The following is a 7,291-nucleotide window of genomic DNA, read 5'->3' as shown; positions in this document are numbered from 1 at the left end:
AGACACCAAAGATGAACGAATCAGACCTTTATGACGAAGAAGTAGTTAGGAACAAGCTTCAAGAGCTCCACCACCGTCGTGAAGAGGGTTCTCTCAGAGATATCATGTTCTGCATGCGAGCAGATCTTGCTAGAATCTCGGTAATATGTGCAACCCTGAGCTTCACAAGGAGAAACTTCATGTTCCCAAACTCATCAAGGAATACATAGATGAGGTCCCAACTCAATTGAGAATGGTTTGTGATTCAGACTCAGAAGAGCTCTCAAGAGCTCCACCACCGACGTTTCAAGAAGCTTATGACATGACAGGTCGAATTCTTGGGATAACTGTTTGCTCCCCAAGGAAGCATGAGCCACCTATATGCCTTAATTACTTGACTTCACCTCATGTTGTCATATGGAGTGCAGTGACAGCTTCTCGTGCTATTCCTGGCCTTTTTGAGGCTCAGGAACTAATGGCAAAGGATAGAAGTGGAGAGATTGTTCCATATCATCCTCCATTTATTTTAGGTCCAGAGGAGGGGTCGATGCCAGTGCGTAGGTGGAGGGATGGTAGCTTGGAGATAGATTTACCTATAATGCAGCTGAAAGAACTGTTCAACATTAATCATTTTATTGTCAGTCAGGCAAATCCTCACATTGCACCATTGTTAAGGCTAAAGGAATTTGTGATAGCTTGTGGAGGCAACTTTGCTGCTAAGGTATGCTTTGATAGACCTCAATCAGATTCTTTTGGAATTTATGATTTTGTCTAAACTTTTTTGCTTCTATCACTGTCATTTTATTTTGGTAATTAGGAATATGCAAGGTCTTAGGCTTGTCAACATGCATCTGCCTTCTTAATGCTGGTTTTTCTTTTCTGTACCTAACAACTTTGTAGAAGTTAGAAGGAAACACTACAAGAAAAATGAGCTTTGGGTACAAAACAAAGGGCACAATTGAGAATTTTGTGTCAGTTTGACCATCAAAAAGCTTAAACAATTCCCATTTCATAGAGGGCACCATCTATTGTGCCCAATGTTAAAAAAAAACAGACACAAAATAGTAATGGGCACGGAAACTGTGCCGAGTGGAGTCAGATGATAACTTTTTTACTAAAGATGGGCACATAAAACTTTTTGTGGCTAAAAATTGTTTGTCAGCAACACTTTATTTGTTTTTTCGTTTGTCTTGACCTCTAGCAGACCAAAAAATTAAATTTATAAATTTGTGGTAAATAATGGTATGGAGCTATTTATTACTGTGCAGTGTTGTAGCCTCAAAATATGTTAGCAATACTGTTGTTCAAAATCATTTTTGGCGACAACCAAACCTTAAATCTGTCCCTTATAAGTAAATAAGAATACCACTACACCGTAGTATTAAGTAGCGTGTTTTAGATTTACAATGGATCATTTCCATATGCAATGAATGTTTGTTAGATTCGTATCTTTTTGAACTGCTTTTTAGATTGTTAGCAGGTTTGTTTTGATACTTGGTGATATGGTTTTAGACATTATCGTAAGTGTTTATTTATTTTTTACTATATTAAAAGTCCTTCCTGCATGACACATAACCAACAATTGTCCCCTTCGGGTTATTGGTCTTCGCGCAAAAGTTAATCGGTCTTCAGATATACGGATGAGTTAATAATTATAAATTCTTTTTTTGACACAAATATTAGAAATTGTGTCCATTAAATATTAATAAATAATAAATCACTGTACGTCCCATTGGGTCTTCAGATAGACAATATATCTTAGTAATTAAAAATTATTTTTTATGACACAAACGTTCAAAATTGTGTCCAGTAAATATTAATAAATAATAAATCACTCTATAGCAAAAGAATATATTGGCACAATTATGGATTTGTGTCTTTCTTCTTTGGTGGCTTTAATGTTAGCAATGGAAATTTTTTATTAATTTGCAATGACACTGTAATTGTAATTGTGTCCTACAATTTAATATATTTAAAGTAAAGGTAGATTTTTTGTGCCCTTTGTTTAAAATAATGTTTTAAACAAAACACTTTCTTCAATCTTCACGCCTCTCTCTCCTCATTTCCTTCATTCCGCATCTCTATGTTTCCCCATTCAAACCCAACCTCTCCACAATTCCTCCGCCTCTCTTGTCTCTGGCTCTCCCTTTCCCAATCGAATCAAGCCTCTCTTCAACCTTAGGCTCTCTCTCTCTATATTTTCCCCAAATTTTGCTATTTCCCTCTCTCTCTGTCTCTCTCACCTCTCATCTCAATTCTCAAGTCACGCAGAAATAGAATTTGCAAATCCTTCCCTTCAAATTTCACACACACTGCGAATAGGTAGGTCTCAACTCAAGTCTTTAATCTTGTTCGCACATTCTCACAGACTCTGCAAATCCTTCTCCTTCACACAGAATCTAAAAATTAATCGGCCTTAACTTTCATCTCATCCCCAGTTCCCCTTCAGTTCAGTGCCTGCATAATGTGATTCCTTCCTCTCCACTTTGTTCCAGGCAAAATGGCAACAATTTAGAACTTGTATTGGTTAATTTAGTAAATAATTTGTGATTAATTTTAGGATTAGGGTTAGGGTTCGTTTGAAATACAAGGGAACTGAGCTTTTTTCTCTTTTGGGTTATAATCAAAAGGGGACTTGATCTAGTTCAGATTCAAACAAACCCATTTTTGCTTTGAATGGAAAGTGACCTGCTGTCACTTCGAATAGGTTTAGACTAGAAGGTGATTGGCTATTTTTATGAATGAACAAATATTGAGTTGTATATGTACTAATTAATGTATTAGCCAATGGTATATTTGGCTTTGGAAAGCTGTTATTCAGTTGAAGCTTCTATATGTGACATGGTTTTTCGTATTTTTTACTATGCATTTGAGGGTTTATTGTTTTTTTTTATGTTACTTGGTTGATATAGGCAGCACGGATGAGTACTGGAAGAGGCAGATGTAGCACAAGTTATGGCTCTAGTTAAGTAGACAACTACCAATTTCAATCATTTGAGCAAGTCATTGATACGTCCTATTGTTGGTTTTTTTAATAAAACTTTTCCTCTCTTCGTAATGTTTCTGGTTTTCCCTGAGCTTATAAAGTTTAACAGAACAAACAACTTATGAGAGTAAATTGGTGGCAGTTTCTATGCTTGCAGTTAGTTTGGGAAGGACTTGGGCTTGGAGGGGGAGCTGCTGTTGGAAACTAGAACGGGTATATTGATTTTCATGAAAAGCTCATGTCTTTGTTTGCAATTTTAACCAAAGTTTTATGCTTCTCTAACTAAATTTTCTATATTATTGGCGCTCTAGGGAGAAGGATAAGAATAAAGTTCTTCTTGGATTAAGCGGTGGATATTATGCTCCTCGGCATATGGATATTGTTCTGTAAGTTATAGTCACTTTACAGTTCATCCATTTTCTTTCAAATATATAACATTGTTTTCTTAGTGGCAATGCGGCATGACATCCAGCTTTATTCTTTGTTTCCTTCTGTGTGCAGTTTGATGCATTACTTATTAACTGTGAACTGAACCTCTTCATTTTAATTGATTGTGTCAAAGTAAATACGGTAAATAAGTCTGCTATAAACGAATGGGATTACTAGACATATATGATACTTTCTTTATCCCGTTCGGAACTTTGGGCTTGATCTGCTTCCTCCTTCCTTTTCTTTGTCTCTGCAGCTTCTGCAACACCCATAAGTCCTGCATTACCCTCCCAGCCCCTTCTTGCTTCCTCTTCCATCTCTATCAAATGAACTGGCACTGGTAGTACTTTGATATGTTGTTGTCAAATTGCTCTGGTACTGGAAGTGGCAAATGATTTATTTGTTCAAGTCTCTTCCAAATTTTCTCCTAATCTTCCCTTTATAGTTAATTTTATTTCCAACTAGCTTTTGTATGCTCTCGTCAAATTGCTTGATATGATGCTGTTAATTTCCAACTAGCTTTCAGCTTTGGCAAACTATATGTAAACTGTAGGAAAGCTAGTATTTAGCAACTGTTAAGAATCCAGCTACAATTCATTGTTGTGATTTATGAAATTCCTATTACCTTACTCTTGCTAAGGGTGTTGATATCAGGTCTATTCATTTGTTTCCTTAATTTGAGTTTTATTTTTAATGAGTTAAACAAATAATGATGAGAATTGAATTTTGAATTTTTAAGTAAAGTACTTATTTGGCGTGTTTGTGGTGTTATAGGAAGCAGGGTCTATGATAAATTTGTAGAACTTTGAAAGAAAAAAAGGGTTAAGCGTTTTTTATTTTTGTAATCCAAATTCCAAATTTATTTTATTCTATTTCTGAATATGTAGTTTTAACATTTTTTAGGGTACAATGCATGTTAATTCTAAGAAGAGGAGATTTGAATATGTAAAGTGCAGGTCTCCAACTACTCTACTCTCTCAGTGTAAGTACATCTCTGCATATCTTTATTTCCTCAATTATATTTGACTTTGTTATGTTGAGTTCCCAAATTAAAGATCTTACACTATCTCTTTGTAGCTTTCTAAATTTTGGATTTTTCTTGATATGTGCTTACATGGTGCTTAACATGGTTTATGCTTACTTTCCGTTTCATGGTTGTAGTCTGTTTTCATTTTATGAAAATTTAAATTTTTGCATTTTCTCAATTCAGTTTCAGTTTTTTAAATTCTGATTTTTTTTATATTTAATTCTTGTTGGCACAATTATAATATAAGTGTCAATATGGCTGGAAAATGTCTTCTGATAAAGTTGTCAAAAACATGCACAAATAGTCCACTATTTGTGCCTGCCTCTTTGAGCACCAAATAGTGTATTGTGCCCTTTTAGCAATGGTGACGCCCATAGAGGGCACATATACAAATTTAGTTACTGCACTGTTGCTATTGGTTTATGAGCACAATTGTTGGTGCTTTTTGGCCTCAAGGGGCACATATAATTTATTGTGCATAGAGGCCATTTTTGTTGTAGTGAAAAAAGTGATATTTTCTTATAGCTGATGAAACGTTGTATGATTATCTAGCACTAAACCTATCCTCAGTAGCAAGCCGAAAAAAATAGGTGATCCTCAGTTGGGATAACAGCTGATGCAAAAAACTTGGATGCGTCACCAAGATGTGGTTAGATTTACTGGCTTAAGAAATATTTGTTTTGAACTATGCTTCCGGCCACATCTTTATGGACTTATCCAATGGCTTTGCAAAAATCACTCTTGATCAATTGAATTAGTCTATCATCCTGGTTAATTAACAAGCACCTTATTGACAGTATAGGAACATTAAGCTAGAATTTCTTATCATTTGTGCATCGGTTGTAGTATATTCTTTGGATTTTGCTCTGTCTGTTACATGATTTTTTTGTCACGTTGACATTCTGATGAGATAAATATGATTCCATTTTACTATTTAACTGTGTAGCTTGCTCATCTTGCTGAAATGGAGGTGAAGCATGGATGTAACCAGATCCTGGAACTTGGTTTTCCATTAGGCGGAATTGCCAAGCTGTTCCCTTGGTGGAGACCAAGTAGCGTTTTGTTTTTGTGACATATTTACCAGTATAAAATTATACAAAATCCAACATATATTGAGCTTCAAAAGGCAGCCAACCAAGGTAGAAGGTGCACTTGGGAGAAGCCCTCGGCCATAAAAGCAAACTGTGGCATTGACCTTGCTCTTGATCAGTGTGTCGTAATTCTCAACCACATGCGTAGACTCAAAAGGAGTGCAGAAGGAGCTGCGGTTTCTTCTTCTCATGGCCTAGCTAGCACTTACAAAGTCAGTGCATCTAGAAGAATTCCGTCTTGGAATTGCATTGCTCGAGAGAATTCAAGTGGTTCCCTTGAAGAAGACCTCACCGGAGACAGTAAAAGCTTTCAAACCCACCGTAATGTACATGATGGAAGTGACAGTGAATCCGAGAGGGTTGATTTTAATTCTTGGACAAGATCTGGTGGACCCTTGATGAGGACAACATCAGCAAATAAACTCATCGACTTTGTCCAAGATTTGGACATTGATGCTGAATTGAACAGAAGTGTGCTGACTAATCCGAACTCGATGACGCTTCAGATGGGAGGCAATAAGCATTACTATCAAAGCCCTAGAGGTACAACACCTGAAAGCAGTCCTGAAAGCGTAAAATTGATAAGAGGGAGTTTGGAAGCGTGGTTTCAATAAACGGTTACGGTGACTGAAGGCGATCTCTTGCAGCCTGAAAGGGTACATAATGGGATTGTATTTAATGTTGTGAAGAAAGAAACATTGTCAAGCAGGAGTCGTCATGACTTGGAAAATTACGAGAGTGAAGTAGCTGAATGTGTGCAACTTGACAGTCCGGAAAAGGACATGGATGCGAGGTCTGCATCTGAATATGATGATGCCGATATCACTTCCACAGCCTTAATAAGTGAAACGGAACCCAATTGCCAGCCAACGGATCTACCTAAAGAAGAAGAATGTAATCATCAGAGCACTGTAGTTGCTTCAAGCCTACATTTTAGCGTTGCACTCATTTGCTTCTGCAGTAATTAGTAAAAGAACTGATCTTGAGCTCTGCGTACATGTAGGCCTTGACTCAAAGGTGAAAACACATCAGTTCTTTTTACCCCTGAAATTTTCTGGGCCTTTAGAGTAGGCTCCAAGTCGAACATTGCAATTGGCGGATTGCGGACGTGCCACTACTAATTGCGAACATTGCAATTGACGCTAGAAGTTCACGCTTTAGTTCAAACCAAATGAATTAAAGCTTCGACACTATAAGTTCCAAGGTTTGGATCAACAAACTTAATTTAACATATTAATCTTTGAGAGATTAATATGTCAATTGATCTTTTCCTATGCCCTTCCTTTTTTAATGTGTACAAAGTGCACTGACTTCTTTTCTGGTTCTGCTGCTTCATAAATCATAGTGGAGGAGAGAGTGGACTTGTTTTCTTACATATTAGGAGAGAATGGGACTAATGAGCTCCAATTTAACACACAAAAACTTGACGTCCAAAACCAATGGGGGTGGGAAACCCCTTTTGAAGTTATGGAAGTTCTAGAAGTTGCTGAATTGTGGGATTCCACTTGTAATTTTGAATATATTACGTACTTAGGGTTGGTTTGGGATTGTGGTACTTTAAAAAAAAATTGTTTATTAAAAAATATGGAAAGTAAAATGTGTTTGGTAAAACAAAAAAAAAATACTTTTTTAAAAAGTTGTTACCAATGACAGAAGAAAAGCATAGAAAAGCAGAAACAGAGTCTATCATGATTCTCTAAAAAAAAAAGTTTTTTTTTTTCCGAAGCATAAAATCAATGCCCATTGAATGACATTTTCAAATGGCAAATATACTCTCAC

General features: G+C 36.3%; 1 pseudogene; it reads left to right on the top strand.

Annotated features, from left to right (window-relative positions):
* The window catches only part of LOC103410203 (triacylglycerol lipase SDP1-like), an 8,250-nt pseudogene extending 1,240 nt beyond the window's left edge, over nt 1–7,010 (top strand).
* The last annotated feature ends 281 nt before the right edge of the window (nt 7,011–7,291 follow it).

This window comes from Malus domestica, chromosome 07, assembly GCF_042453785.1.
Source record: "Malus domestica chromosome 07, GDT2T_hap1".
In the NCBI taxonomy this organism is placed as follows: Eukaryota; Viridiplantae; Streptophyta; class Magnoliopsida; order Rosales; family Rosaceae; genus Malus; species Malus domestica.
This window is presented reverse-complemented; position numbering and strand designations above follow the sequence as displayed.